The sequence below is a fragment of the Peromyscus leucopus genome, chromosome 22 (genome assembly GCF_004664715.2).
Source record: "Peromyscus leucopus breed LL Stock chromosome 22, UCI_PerLeu_2.1, whole genome shotgun sequence".
Taxonomy (NCBI): Eukaryota; Metazoa; Chordata; class Mammalia; order Rodentia; family Cricetidae; genus Peromyscus; species Peromyscus leucopus.
In genome coordinates, this window is record NC_051081.1 from 39,909,401 (window position 1) to 39,925,862 (window position 16,462).

Here is a 16,462-nt window from a genome sequence, read left to right on the forward strand (position 1 = left end):
ATTGATTGTCTCAAGATCATTTCCATTCTCCATTTTTCTTATGACTAATCCTTATTAGTCCCTCCCTCTGCTGACTCTCAATTTAGTTTTTGTCTTTCTCTACCTTCTTACATTGTCAAGTTTTGTTCTTCACGTGATAACTTTCTTCTTGTGGGATGCTCTCATTATGTCTGTTAGATAAAGTGGTCTTATTGTGTCACGTCTTCTGTTTCTAATTTACTGTTCTCCAGTTGCTTCATCTATTATTGAGGGGAAGGTACTGAAATTTCTCACTAATTTCCTCCATTTATGCCTTCATTTCAGTTATTTTCTTATTGTATCATAATGGTCTGTTGTTCTCTATGTAAATGTTTGTAAGTTTTATATCCTCGTGCTGTGTTGAATATTTTATTACATATAATGTCTTCCTCTCTTGTAAGTTTTTTTTTCTTTTACTCAAAATTGATTTTATCTAATATTCCTATAGCTACCCTGCTCTATTTTGGCGAATGTCTTTCTTTCAACTTTTTTCAGGATAGTTGTGTCTCTTTACCTACACTGCTGCTTTTTAGACAATGTATAAACATATGTTTACCCTTATCTAATCTTTGACTTTTTATTGGATAATTTAATCCTTTAACATGAACACTAGTTAATATCAAGAAGAAACTCTTTTTAAATTTGCTTTATCTATGTCTTACAGCATACTCACTTTGCTAGTTTGGCTTCTTCTTTCTTAGGTTAAGCATCTCACTATGCACCCAGTGGGTATTTGTGAAATGTCTTTCTTTCTTTCTCAGTCCCTTTGGGCACATTCTATAGCTACTTAACTTGTGGTAGCCGGGATGACCTTCAATAGCTGGGACTCACAATCTTCTACGTTGAATTGATAAGTTGAACTGATACAGGACAGCATCCAGTCCCTTCTATGTTGAACTGATACAGGACAGCATCCAGTCCCTTCTATGTTGAACTGATACAGGACAGCATCCATACATTCTGCTCCTTCATAGGTTAGACTTGCCTTTTGCAGTTGTTTATTTCATTTGGTCCTCACTTCCTTCACTTGAACCTGAAGAGCTCCAAGTAACAGATTCCTTCTGTCCTTATTTATCTTGGAAGGCTTCAATTTCTCCCTAATTCATGAGGGGCATTTTTTGCCGGACATAGGAGTTGTGGTTGGCAGATTGTTTTGGTTAAAGTGAAAGAAAACAAAAATAATCCTATTAATTAACAACAGGCAGAAAATGCCAAGAGATTAGGAGTGCTGTATCAGAGATCGAATGTGCAGCAAATAAGAACAAAGGATGCACAAAGACTCTTACACCCTGGAAATGGTAAGACCAGTCAGAGATCTGGCCTAGCACTCTGGTGAATAGCTTAGACATCTATTATTATTACTAACTTTACAGGTTCTTGACCAGCTACCTCACTGTTAAAATTGCAAGATTTCCCAAGTACAGCTCACATCTCGGTTGTGTTTTCTATTGTTATGACAAAACATTCTGACAAACATAACATAAGGGGCAAAGGGTTTATTTAGCTCACAATTGCAGAGTTAAAGTCCATCACTGCAGGGCAGTCAAGACGGCAGCGATCTGAAGCAGCTAGAAACAGCCACTGTGAAGAGCAGAGAGAATGAATGCATGCATGCTTCGACTCAGTCCCCTTTCTCCACTCTTACACAATTCAAGACCTCCCACATGAGGAACAGCCCCATCTGCAGTGGACAGGTCTTCCCACATCCATTAACAAAATCAATGCACCACAGATAAGCCCATGGGTCAATCAGATCTAGACAAGTCCTCATTGAGACTCTTTGTGGGTGATTCTAGATTGTATCAAGTTAACAATTAAAACTAACCATTACAATTCAGCATGGAAAGTTGTCAACCAAAGACAGATAAAAAAGATAATTTTTAAAAAAATCCTCTTTGGGGAGAAAATGTCAGTTTGGATTCCATTGTACACACAATATTTTATACCAGCCAGCAGAAAATTAATTTTGCTATTATCCCTATTTGGAAATCAATCATAGGAGTATTTAAGAAGGCACAGTTGGCATTGTACCCATGATGCTTTGGGCAATGACAGACTGAATATATAAAGGTGGTGGACTTATAAATACATAATGGAGTTGGAAATTTCCTACCTCCTATTGACACTGTAGCTGCTGTAAATTTGGGGCAAAAAGCAAAACTTTGTTCTTGTGCATGTGGTAATACTCTATGTCAGGAGGCTTATAAACCAATGCACTTCACTTCTGTCATGAAGGCAGAAAAAACACAGTAATGTCTTCTGTCAAACACGTCCTCATCCATATTACTGGCTTATATATTTATGGTACGATGCTTTTAATGGCTGCTGTGGAATCTACTCCTCCCCGTATATACAAAAATGGTGACTGTAGGGCATAATATACCATGTAAGCAGCAGCTACTTAGATCTGTTTGTTGTCTCTTGATTGTATCAAGAGACCACATCCCATGACTGACCAATCCCATTTAAGTTCATATATGCTTTATAATCTTTTCACAGGAATAGAATTTCTTAGTGGCATATTTCTCAAGAGCCATCCCTCAGAACACATCTCCATCATTAAACAGTATGTCACTGTACACAGATGTCAGGTTTAAAAAGCTGGACTACGGATTGTCTGCTACTGTTGACAAATTTGTACACTAATAAGTGGATCAACTTAGCAGAAACATCTGTTTCCTCAAATATTGTCAACACTGAACATTTCTCTGTTAGCACCATCAGCAAGAGATATTTTACAGGAGATTTAAAAACTAGAAATTGGGTTATTTTTTTAAAAATCATATTCTTCTCAGTCACTGTGGATCAGTATAGGACACCAGACACTGTTGCCAGGGAAGACTTCTTTTCCTTCTCAGCTAGCTAAGCTGGCTGTCTTAGAATACAAACAAAGCCTGCCCTACTAGTTTCCAGTGATCTTCTTGGTTTCTCTGACTTCTAGACCATGTACACATTTAGCATCAGATGAAGAGAGCAAGCTTCTTCAGAAGGTCTCACACATCACTGAGGTGGAGGGCTTGGAGGCAGAGAAAGCCTCATGTAGACTTAGTCTCTCTCTACCTGGGTTTCTAACTCAGCCTCGTGGGACCTAGATCTTTTTTTTTTCCCTTGTTCTACCTTACTTTATATTCATCTTTCTTTCCAAACTGTCTGCACTGCTCACTTCAAGGCTCCACGCTAAACACTGAAGCAGTAACTTTTCCAATACTGTTGAACCAGCTGTCGCAGTTGTCTTTCTGAATCATTATAATAAATTCCATCTTATCTATTATTCCTATTGGGTCTGCTTCCCTGGGAAAACCCAAAGTGATGCGTTCATAGCGAAGTTTATACAACCATAGGGCACTGAAAAGAGAACACTTAGCAGGAACCCCACACTCCCCTGCCATCTTTGAGCTCAAAAGGATCACAGGCAGAAAGATATTGGAGATTGGGACAAGACCACTGGTTAGTGCCAAAGGTGAAAAGTGCAGCAGTTTTGATGGCTGAGGTGAAAGAAGTCATTAAAAGGTCACCTTTATCAGGAGAAAAATTACTTGTTAAATTCAGAATTGCTAATATGCCATCTATGGTTGCTGTTCTTAGGGAACTCCTTGAGAGAACACACAGACTCTCAAAGCCAATGGACTGACTGGCCCAGAAACTAGGCTTAAGGGAGAAGTGTCCTAAAGACAAAGCACAAAGAGAAACACTAGTTCCTAGCTATGTCCAAAACTGCATGTGGTGGTTTGAATAAGAATGACCCCATAGAAACATATTTGAAAGCTTGTTTACTAGGGAGTGACACTATTAGGAGGTATGGTTTTGTTGGAGTAGGTGTGGCCTTGTTGGAGGAAGTGTGTCACTGGGAGTGGGTTTTGAGGTTTCAGCCAGGTCCAGTGTCTCTCCCTCTCTTCCTGCTGCCTGCCAATCCAGATGTAGAACTCTCAGCTTCTTCTCCAGCACTGTGTTTTCTTGTGCACCACTGCCATGCTTCCCACCATGACGATAACGGTCTAAACCTCTGAACTGTAAGCCAGCCCCAGTTAAATGTTTTCCTTTGTAAGAGCTGCCATGGGCGTGGTGTCTCTTCACAGCAATAGAAACCCTAACTAAGACACTATATATTAGGCTCACAGTATTCTTGAGTTCTGCCTTCAGCCTGTGGCTGCCACTCAACATTGTTCCTAAGCTGCTTCCTCAGATGATGTCATAAGACACTAAAAATGGCAAAGGCCGATCCACTTCTGAAAGGCACAGAAGCACTGACTGAGAGAAAATTCTAGAATCATATCTTTACCACTCTTTCTAGATTCCATACATGATTATCAGAGAATCCATTCACATTCAATACTCACAAGTGCATAGAAAGACCCTAGTGTGGGACTTAGCAAGAATATCTTTAAATATTTTTAAGCATTTATTATTATTATTATTAGTAGTAGTAGTAGTAGTAGTAGTAGTAGTAGTGTATGTGTGTGTATGTGTGAATGATACATCAGAGGAAGAGGCTGTACATGCACCACAATGTATATGTGGACATCAGAGAACAAATTTGTGGAGTTGGTTCTCTTCCTTCACCTTTATGCGAGTCCTGGGAATTGAACTTACATCACCAGGTTTGCTCAGAAAATGCCTTTACCCACTGAGCCATCTCACCAGGCTGTGTTGCGGGAATTCATTCTGTTCAGCCAATGGCTTTGGGGTACAAGCCCTAGGGCGTGACTTTGCCTGCCTACATGACCCCTTAAGAGTTGAGGAAGAGTCTTCGTTCACTCCTTTGGGTGGCCAGGACTGGGTTAAGCAGCATAGAGCAGCTTGCAATTGGCTCCATCCTGCCCAGGGCAAAAAGATATGAAAGCAGTAGCTGGACCAGCAGGCTCAGCAATGGTGTCTTCCGTGTTCTGTATGAGTGAGTCTATATCCCCACTGTATCCCCTTAATAAATTAATAATAGACCTCTGCGGATTGTCGCATTAAGGCTCTGCTTTGAAATACCTGAAGGATGATGTACTGACACAAAACTCACTGTCTGGAGTGATCAACCCACCAGACTGTCCACTTAAGTCCAAAGACTAAGAGCAGGACTAAGTGGTACAGGTAATGTCCTACAGGACAAAATATCCTGGTCAGGGTTGAGAATGAGCAGGTGTCTATGCCAGACAGGATAAACAGGGACCATAACAAGCAGTTAATGCTAATATTATCTTAGATCTACACCAACACTTTCCACTTTAAAAGTCACTTGAAATATTTATTCAGTCAATGCTGCAGGCATAGTTCTATGCAATAGACTATGGTCGTGATAAAACAGAAAAAGAAAAGGCTCTGCTGCCAGAATTCTCACTCTTTGGAGGAAAACAGACAGTTCACAAGTGAAGAGATAATTGGTGTTATGGACTATGAAATATAAGAGAAGAGGAAGGGGGGACGATAAGAGTTCTATTTCACAGCAGAGAATCAGCCGAAACATTGATCTGAAAGTAGCCATTATCCTGGGCCCCAAAAGAACTGCTGCAGTAAATTATGCAAATGTCTGTGGGAGAAAGGGCTATCAAGTAAAAGATATCAGGCTTGAATCCAAGGTACCTGGTTTATAAACTTGTGCATATTTTCTTTCTGGTGTTCTTGTGATATTCTAAGTTGATTCTGAACACTTGAGTGTATCAAATCACAGCCAGACAACGCTCTATGTTATGTCTAAGCTTATTCTTCAACTTTTCCCAACCTTCCAAGCTAATGTAGGGTCCTTTTGAAGGGGCCAAAAGTATAGTAAAGGGTTCCAACACAGGTCTCTTAGAGGTAAACCAGTGTGCCAAAGGCCATGAGACACTCTAATGGATGTTCTACCATTAAGTTACCTGCGAAGTCCTCTCATTTGTGGTATGTGTCATCAACCTGGCATTAGAAGGCATGCCCTTTCAACACTCTGATGAAAAGGAGGGAGCCCATTTTGAGCCTAGGCATCTTAGTCAAACATGCATTGCAAATCCAGACTTTCTAGGCTTGCAAATTCTGGAGGCAGAGACTGGTACACAATCCTGTTTACTACAAAGAGGCTCACAGCGCTGACCTAGTTACCTGATATTTCCACACCCGCCCTTCCGCAGCTGTTTGGTTATCAGGCAAAAGGCTAATGGCACAGTAAATTTTGAGTTGCTGCCTCAGTTCTGTCAGAACCTAGCTGCTTAAAGAGTTCACTTGCAGAAATACACTTCACAGGGAAGAAAGAAAAAGACCCACTGAGGAGAAGGATGCTCAGTCACTTACATGCCCCTCAGTCAGTGAAGATATTCATGTCCACGAGTTTAAAGCAGAGACAGTGTGAGCTAGTTCTTAATATATTTTTATGAAGTCGTCACAAAATATGGACTTCATAAAGAAAAGTACACAGATCATGAATGTCTTTTTTTGTTAAAAGTCATCCAAACCTCCTTTTGGAGTCCTAATTATATGCCCCACACAAACATAAAACCGGTCCATAGCTGCCATAGTTAATGTTGCACAAGAGAAATCATAACACATCACATGTTCTTTCGTAGCTGCCTTGTTTCCCCCAAGATTGTGTTTCATCCATCCATATGGCTGCACACTGTAGTAGCTTGCTCTTCTATACCATATCATTTTGTACAGCTTTTGTGCCAATTCCAAAACAAAATTCCTATGTTTCACAAACCTATACATAACGTGGGCTTAAATTCAGATACCTAAGAGTGATAACTCAGTTTACATGGGAAAACATTGAGAAATGTAGGGGAAAGGGATAATATTAAATACTGAACCCTGCTGTGGGATGAGCCTTCTGTACGCTATAAGTATGTATTACTCTTATTGGTTAATAATAAAGCTGTTTGGCTTATGACAAGTCAGGATAAGATTAAGCAGAAAATCAAACTGAGAACTCAGATAAAGAGGCTCGAGAGATGCCAGTGAGCCACCCAAGAAGCAAGATGCCAGAGGACTGTTAAAGCCATGGCCATGTAGCAATACACAGATTAACAGAAATGAGTTAATTTAAATGAAAGAGATAGTTAGCAATAAGCCTGAGCTATTGGCCCAACATTTTGTAATTAATATGAGTTTTGTGTGTTTATTTAGGACCATGAAGTTAGGACAGAAAACTCCACCTCCATTTACAGAACCCTTTGAAAGAGAGCTTAGACCCAAGAAAGAAACTAAAGGGAGATGCTAAATCATTAAAATCCAATGGGGGGTTGTCCTTGATAATGAAGTACAGGCATCTCTCCAGGTCATGAGAGAGCTCATTGTAGTACATTATTCTACTGTCTATTGAGCATCAACCATACAAACACTGAACTGAAAATTAATCTGAGCATAATCTGGTCAAATGTATAATTGTGAGCATCATCCTAATGGCCCTAAACAAGCAGTTGAAAAAGACAAAATCTCCAAGAGATAGAGAAGAAAATAAGAAACCACTGGCTAAAGACAGAAAGTGGAAAGCTGAGAATAAAACTGAGTCTGAACACCTGGATTGAGTATATCTGGAAAGTCATTCTTATAGGCCAAAACATGATATCTAGTACTTTAATTAGTTAACTGCCAATTCTGTTCATCAAAGAGGTTTTTGGTTCTGTTGTGGTAAGGTAATTCACTTCTGAAATTTCAAAAGCTGGTTTTTAAAAATATTAATTTTCTAAGCCTCAGTTTCTTCGTCCATAATTCAAGACTAGTTCTCATTTTCAAATTATTATTTTTTGGGGAAATGAGATGAATCAAGTTATAACCAATGACTAATAAGGTAATCACTTAAAAAATGAGTCTTTAGACATATTTTTCAGGAATTGTCTACTATATTTAGTTGAAAAAAAAAAAGAAATGAGAGCATAAGCTACTTGCTTTCTACCTGGTCCATTTGTACATAGATGTAGGCGTTGATATTCATGAGTTAGACAGAGACAGAGATGCTGAGCTGCCACCTCTGTCAACATCTGTGCTTAGCCACCTGCCCAGGACCCCTTCCACTATCAACTAGAGTCTTCTATCTGGCAGTTACATGACCCTCTAAGCAGGACAAAGGTCATCACAGTCCTGGCTCCTTGCTGACACATCAGACCCTGAAAGCTGTAAGGGACTCGCAGGACCTGTGACCAGCATCTTCCTAGGGCTTGTGTCTGTGGTAGCTTTGGCAGAGGTCATGCACCTTCTGTTCGAACATCATCTATGACAGGAAGTGTGGTGTTTTACAAAGCAGTCTGCCCTGTTGTTGAGCTTCTGTGGTGGCTACCTGTCCCATGTTAAACTGAAACTGTCTTCCTGCAACATCATTCATTGGTTTTCCTTCTGCCTTCTGTAGTACACACAGTCTGAATTCTTCCACCTGAAAATCATTCAGGAAGATTTCCTTCTTTTGTGAATATGCATCACTTACCAAAAAGGTGATTGGCAAGTGAGCCTTGAAAGTCTGACAGCCTATTTTCTTTACTTCTTTAATGTGCTAGAATAAATCAACCCCCTATACTGTGTGTATGTGTGTGTGTGTGTTTGTAGTGTTGATTTTACATGTAGCTGTATGAGATTATTGCTCACGAGAGTCACTAAAACTTTGTGCTTGTATGACTATAACTTGATAGAAAATAGTTCCATAATTCAAAATCAGCAACATGTTGAATCTATACTGAAAGGAAGGGTTAGATGTGTTGACATATATAGAAGAAAAGATGGTGGAATAATCCTTCTGTACACTGTGAATATGTATTACTCTCATTGGTTAATAAAAAGCTGATAGGCTGGTAGTCAGGCAGGAAGTATGGGGCAGGACAGCCAGAAACAGGACTCTGGGAAGAAGAAAGCAGAGTCTGGGGAGTCACCAGCAGATGCTGAGGGATCAGGAGATGAACATGCTATGCTAATAAAGATACTGCCACATGGTGCATAAATAAGGAATATGTGTTAATTTAATGGGGGAGAGTTAGTTAGTAATAAGCCTGGGCTACCCATTGAGTATTTGTAATTAATATAAGCCTCTGTGTGGTAATTTGGAAGTGGCTCCCGGGTGGGAAAACTCCACCTACAGGCTATGGGATTTGATGGAAATATTTTGAAACAGTGTCCCATGTACTCCAGACAGATCTCAAATTTGTTATGTAAAGTTAATGACCTTAAGATCTTACCTGATCTTCCTACAACCATCTCCTAAGTACTGAGATTACAGACATATGTCATCACATTTGGTTTCTGCAGTGTTTAGAATTTAATCTAGGTCATATGCCTGCTAAACAGAATCTCTGAAACTCTACCAACTGAGTTACATTCCCAGCCCAGGACATGGACTATAGAGTCAATCTGCCAGAAGGAAATCTTCGTTCTTCTCTACATTCTGCTTACTAAGTCACCTTGAACAATTCCATTTTTTTCTGAGCATCATTTTTCTTATTTTTGAAATTGTTTATTGAGAGATTCATATGAGATTAAGACTCTTTAACTTGTTAATATACAGTACATAACTAATAAAAATAAATTGTGTAATGATAGTTATTATTTTGATTACTGTTATTCTAGACCATCCTTGACCTCATTTGAGCACATTAACCTGAAATCCATTTTTTCTTCAAATCAGTCAAGGCCACATAAGTAGCAAGAGTCAAAGTAAGAAATCAACTTTAAAGCATTTAACTTTAAATACTGTGATTCTCTTAACAGGCCCAATCTGTCCCCATGTCACAGGCCTGATTAAATAAGGAGCCAAGCCTTCAGCAAAAACCAAGACCTTTTCTTCAAAACAGTCCCCACAGGAGATAATTCCTATATTCCAAAGATGTTGCCTCCTCAGAATATATCTAGATTCCTTATAAAAAAAAAAGATTTGAGAGCGAACTGAACTTTGAAAATAAATTCTCAGTGGAAGCAAATTGTGCCTTTTGTTGCCAAAAATAAAACTCACCCTCACTCAAAAGTCATTCAGAGTCAAGTCTGATGAATAGGCTGAGTGATGGAGCTGGGGTTAGTTTTATACCACATGCGACATGTGCCTATGAAACTAAGTAGTTTCCATGTGTGATTCATAAATAAGCTCCCAAAACCATTCCCCAAAGGAATGTCCATAAGGTTTTGGATTGTTCCCACTGGAATAAGCCTACATCTTAAAGAAACTTCATTCAAGAAAGACCACATTTATTTGAAAGCATAAATTCTCACTTATTTGTTAAAAGCTGAAAGTCAATCCCTGTAACTTACCTAAAGGCAACAATATGGTAGATTGTCTTTTTACCATATGCTTCAAATTATATCCTAAATCTTAAAGATGCAGTCTTGTCCTATGAACAGTTTAAACTGCAGCCAAGGGAAAAAAAGAAAGGCTAGGAATGATGCCACGGGAATTGATTCATGTTCAAAGTGTAATGAAAAGGGAAAGTAAGATATTCAGACTCAACAACTCTGTGGGGAAGCTAGTTAGAGATGGTGACAAATTAATGACTTCAATGGGTGTCTATCTCAGAGTCAGTCAAGGAGATGGTGAATGGAAAAAACATTCTACACATATACAATACAACCAACCTAAGTCCCCAAGGCATGAGATGATAGAGTGCCCTAGCATCTGTGAATTCCCCAAGACATGAGATAATAGAGTCCCCTAGCATCTGTGAAGTCCCCAAGGCATGAGATGATAGAGTGCCCTAGCATCTATGAAGTCCCCAAGGCATGAGATGATAGAGTGCCCTAGCATCTATGAAGTCCCCAAGGCATGAGATGATAGAGTGCCCTAGCATCTGTGAAGTCTCCAAGGCATGAGACAATAGAGTGCCCTAGCATCTGTGAAGTCCCCAAGGCATGAGATGATAGTGGGCCCTAGCATCTGTGAAATCCCCAAGGCATGAGAGGCTAGTGTGCCTTAGCATCTATGAAGTCTTACTATGTCTAACTTGGAGAGTGTTTATAGTGTTGTGTTGTGAAAGACTTGAAGAAACAGTATTATGAAGAATTGCACCTGTAATATTAAGAAGTTTGCAGAATACTAAGAAATAAGCAGAAATACATGGCCCAATTTTACAGCTTAGAAAAAATATTCTTTAAAACCAGATATGGTGGCCAGATAACTAAAAGCCAGAACTTAGATGGAAGATGCAGGAGGGTCAGATGGAAAGGTCAAGGTCATCCTTGACTACACAGCAACATAGCAAGATCAAGGCCAGTCAATGTAACATGAATATGAAGCAGGGAGAGGGAGAGGGAGAGAGAGGGAGAGGGAGAGGGAGAGGGAGAGAGAAGGGAAGGGAAGGGAAGGGAAGGGAAGGGAAGAAGGGAAGGGAAGGAGGGAAGGGAAGGGAAGGGAAGGGAAGGGAAGGGAAGGGAAGGGAAAGGGAAAGGGAAAGGAAAGGAAAGGAAAGGAAAGGAAAGGAAAGGAAAGGAAAGGAAAGGAAAGGAAAGGAAAGGAAAGGAAAGGAAAGGAAAGGAAAGGAAAGGAAAGGAAAGGAAAGGAAAGGAAAGGGAAGGGAAGGGAAGGGAAGGGAAGGGAAATGGAAAGGAAAGGAAAGGAAAGGAAAGGAAAGGAAAGGAAAGGAAAGGAAAGGAAAGGAAAGGAAAGGAAAGGAAAGGAAAGGAAAGGAAAGGAAAGGAAAGGAAAGGAAAGGAAAGGAAAGGAAAGGAAAGGAAAGGAAAGGAAAGGAAAGGAAAGGAAAGGGAGGGGGAAAGGGAGACAGAAAAAGATAGGGAGAAGAAAAGAAAAAAGAAAGAAATCCTAACAGTAGCATGGGGAACCAGGAATGAAATAAAACCAGTCAAAGGTGATAGCAGGAATTCAGTGGAGATGCCTGGGAGATGTGGACAGAGGTGATGGGGTGAAGAAGATGAGGGGCTTTGGTGAGGATTGAGGGGAGGATCAGCTAAAAAGATTTGTTTTGAAACTGAAATAATAAGTCAAGGAAATGAGGGGAAACAAAAAGATTTTTATGACAATTTGGCTCACTAAGGGCCTTTTCTTTTTACAGAGACAGCATTATCAGAGCACATGTGCGCGTGTGCGAGCACACACACACACACACACACACACACACACACACACAAGAACAATGAATACATTTCATTATTTTTAGTCAATCACAGGGCCATCACAGAGAAAATAAGTGATACATGAGCTCAGAAATAATTTTAAACCTCTGTGTTTGGCATTTATTTAAGGTTATTATAAAGAGATAATAGTCTATGTGCTGCTTATAATAAAGCTGTAGGGTTTTCTTTTTTTTTCCTCTTTCAAATTAAAGTAGCAAGGAGTGAAAAATGCCTTGGGCATGGCAGTGATAGTTAAGCATCTTCTTTTAGTTTCTTTCTCAGGTCCAAGGTGATTTCCAAGAGACCTTGGAGACTGCTGTGAGTTTCCCATTGATTCCATATGCACAGCGGTTCCAGGTGTGCTCCAAACCCAGATGGTGGTGCCTATTGTTAAATACTTTTAAAGGAGAAAGGCCCTAAGAGGGAAGAAGAGCCATAGTGATGAGTTTCAAGGCAAAAGAAAAGCTATCTCCCAAAAAAGACTGATGCCCTGTCACCTTACCTCACGGTCAGAGAATTTTCTTAGACTATGGCCACAGCGTAAAAGAAAGCATAAAAACCTTTCTTCTAGAATGCCCAGGATATTTCAAAACAAACAACAACAAAACAACAAACACACACACAAACAAAACCTTTGCCAAAGAGGAAGGAGGGGAGAGAAGACAGAAAGGGCCTAGAGAGGGAGGACTACACCTTGCTCCGCAAAATGGAATTAATTGACAGGAAAAAAAAAAGAACTTCAGGAGACCTAGCAGCAATGTGGAAGCAGATCCTGTGAAACAGGAAGTAAGGTCACTATGGCACCATTGACTAAAGAGGGAAAGAGCATCACAAAGGAGCTTTATTCCTCATGGTTCCAAGTCAGGTCCCACAGAAAGGACCTGGTACAAAACACAGTGAGAAAACAGCCATGCAGCTAGCTCTCCTATCTAAATAATTCACATTAATGAAATGTTGTAGTGAATTCATATTTAGTCCCTTGAATTTTCTGGGATATTTGTTAAACAACTATGGATACATAGGAACTACTCACTTCCCTTCCCTTGAATGAATTCATACTTTGAATTCATGAAAGACAGATCCTTTCATCCCTCTAGGTCACTGTGTCGAGAAATGGACAGGGCAGAGTATTACAAAGCACACGGCCATGCCGAGGGAGAAGAGAGAGAATCACTGTGGGCATAGGGAAGGCAACATTTACACAGGACGTTTTACATTTGCATTGGACATACTCAAGTTAAGCAGGAAGTGTTGGGGCCAAGGCTTCCCCTGTGCAAACTGGCGTGACGTAAGCGTTTCCTCAAGGAAAGACACTGTTATCCACCACCATGTATCATCATCACGGCTGAGGCCACATCAAGACATTCGCCTCCCTAAAGTCCCCTTTACATCTACGCACAGCACATCATGGATCTAGCTTGAGAAAACAGAATTCGAATTGACCGTTTCGTAGAGGCCTGAGATCTCCCTGAGAGCGAGTCTAACCGAGGAGGGTAAGAAGTAGGAGGTGTCTTGAGAAGCTGCGTTATTTGTGTTTAGAGCAGATATGGGTGGAAAAACAAATCTGGTAGGGGACAGTATGGGGGCAATTACATACGGCACTCTGAAATTATCCCCTCTCGACCCCTGTTTTACTCTGTCTTTGAATCACCCCAACAGCCGTGTACCTCACCACGCTCTAGAATCAGGAGGGCTGTGTCTCCCTCCCCTGAAAACCACAGTCATCACAGTAGTGTAATTTGGAGATCGCCTAAAAGAGGTCTGTCTTGGTTATTGGATGTTATAATGAAAGCAATTTTAGGAGTAAAGGTTTATTTTGACTCGAAGTTTGAGGTTGTAGTCCCTTGTGGTTGGGAAGTCGTAGCAGCAGGAGTTTAAGGCAGCAGGTCACAATGCATTCACAATCAAAGAGTACAAGCTGATAAATGGCTGTACTCGGCTTCCCTTTCTCCTTTTTATAAAGTTCGGGGTCTCAGCCTAGGAAATGATGATGTTCACAGTGGGCGGGTCTTTCCTTCTCAACCTAATCAAGGTAATTCTCTACAGACATGCAGAAAGACCTGCGCTCCAAGTGAGTCTGTTACTGTAGTGTGGGAAACTATTCCCTTTTGATCAAAATAATGGACTTTACTTCTGGGTATGTAGGGGTAGCCATTCCAGCTTTGATCTGGAAGTTCCAGACCCCATTGAGGCTTCAGTAACTATCACATCTACAAGGTGGGGACAAGAGAGGCCCCTGAAGACCTGAGATCCAGATGTGCTGGTTCTCTTGGTTCCTGGCCCCTGGATGCTGGAGGTAAACAGAGCAGAGTTCTCCAGAGAACACCGCCGGACAGCGCTACACCTTTCCCAGACTCTGTAAACTATCCCTTCACTTGTAAGTTACCCCACAAAATAAACCTCCCTTTTAACTATGTGGAGTGGCCCTAATAATTTCACCAATTATGGGTAGAAATATGTTGTTGTCTTCTTCTTTGTGAATTAATACAATTTGGCCACTTAGTCACCTAGCTAAGGGTGATTGAAGAAGGCAGATTTACCATAAACCACGCAAAGCAATTAGGAAGAATGATTATCCCTTGTGGTGGTTTGAAAGAAAATAGCCCCCAACGGGAGTGGCACTATTAGGAAGCATGGCCTTGTTGAAGGAAGTGTACCACTGTGGAGGCGGGCTTTGAGGTCTCATATATGCTCAAGCCATGCCCACTGAGACCGACCATTTTCTGTTGCCTGCAAGTCAAGATGTAGGACACCATGTCTGCCTGCATGCCATGTTACACCATGATGCTAATGGACTAAATCTCTGAAAATGTAAGCCACCCCAATTAAATGTTTTGTTTTAGAAGAGTTACCATGGTCCTGGTATCTCTTCACAGAAATAGAAGCCCTAACTAAGACATGCCTTTAATGAGATATACTCTTCGTTTTCAGAACATCCACCATCTGTACAGTCACTACAGAATCTCCATGAGGTTCCGTTAGGTCTACCTACCATTCTAAGTCCTGACTCAGAGTGATATAACTTTCCCTCTTTCTTTTCTGACTCTTGTTTTCAGATTTGACCAGAGCCTAAGTATGTTGTTTCTGGTACTTTGGGCTCCCTTACTCTTTCCTGAACGTCTAGCCCTCCTCTGCCACCATCCCTACCCTGCTCCTTTTACTATATGGCTGCCTGTCTTCTACTTTGGCTCATGTCCATTACTGAACATGTCAGCCTACTCAAATAGCATGGCTTCCTCAGCTGCAAAGATTTCTAGTTTGCTGGCCCTACTGTTTCTCTCTTAAATGCTAATAAAATTATACACACACACACACACACACACACATACACACACACACACACTTTGAGCTTCCTTATGAACCCTTTCTTAAATTCCTTTAATAAGGAGATTAAGAATCGCCAGATACAGGGGGCTGGACCAATGGCTCACTGGGCTAAAAGGACTCACTACTCTTACAGAGGACTTATCTTAGGGCCTCAACATCCACATGGCAGCCTTTATGCATCTATGACTCCAGTTCATAAGACTCTGATGCTGTCTTTTGACCTCTGCAGGCACTAGGTACACATATGGTGCACTTACATATACGCAGACAAAACAGTCATACACATAAAATTACTTTTTTTTAACAATTGGATAAAAACAGAACCCCCAGATGGGATATCAATTTCCCAAGCAATATGTGCCACCTAAACAGGGGTCTTCAAATTTCCTTATCACACACAGCTCTAGATCTCGTTGACAGTTGAAATTATCATGAGGTCCATAAAAAAATAAAAGTGGAAAGAGTTGCATTTGAACCTAGAACAAAAGTGCTTCTTTTCTATCGTGGGCACTCTGGGAGTTCTAAACCTAAAAGTAAATCCAAGCCCTTAAGAATTTCAGTATGTGAAAGCTCTTCATAAGCATGGGCTACCCATGCCCATGCCCGTGCATCACAAGGTGTAGATAAGGTCAGCATGCTTCATAGATGAGACACGAAAGGACCACAGTGTGGAAGGGTGGGTCTCAGCTCTCCCATGATGACAGGCTAAGGTTGCAAAGTCTCAGTCTGCCCCAAAGCAAGCGCACCCTCACTGCCCCATTGGCTGCCAACGCAGCTGTGTGCAGATCCGCCGCCCGCCTTTGTCTCCCTCCTCAGAGACCACAGGATAAATATATTTACATGTATTTACACACATTTCTGGAACATTAAGTTAACTTGAATATCGGAGGAAAATTAATCTAAACAGTTTTTGTTAAAATAGTGGCTGACATTTATTGAGAGTGTTTTATGTGAATTAACTAATTCATTTGCTCAGCACTGTTGAGGATGCTTTATATGAATTAACTAATTTATTCTCTTACTTCAACAACAAGAGGGGAGCACTCGCAATCCTTGTTGGGAAAGTGAGAAAATGAGTTTACAGGGAAGCTGAGTAATGGGCCCAAAGCTGTGCAGTGTTAAGTAGGGA

At 40.7% G+C, this 16,462-nt stretch overlaps 1 long non-coding RNA gene across 1 annotated transcript in view; it reads right to left on the minus strand.

Annotated features, from left to right (window-relative positions):
* Positions 1-1,499: 1,499 nt before the first annotated feature.
* Positions 1,500-16,462, minus strand: part of LOC119086473 — a 30,728-nt gene continuing 15,765 nt past the window's right edge. The window contains exon 3 of the long non-coding RNA XR_005089759.1: positions 1,500-1,599. This is a non-coding gene — a long non-coding RNA (uncharacterized LOC119086473). The remainder of the gene's footprint in view (positions 1,600-16,462) is intronic.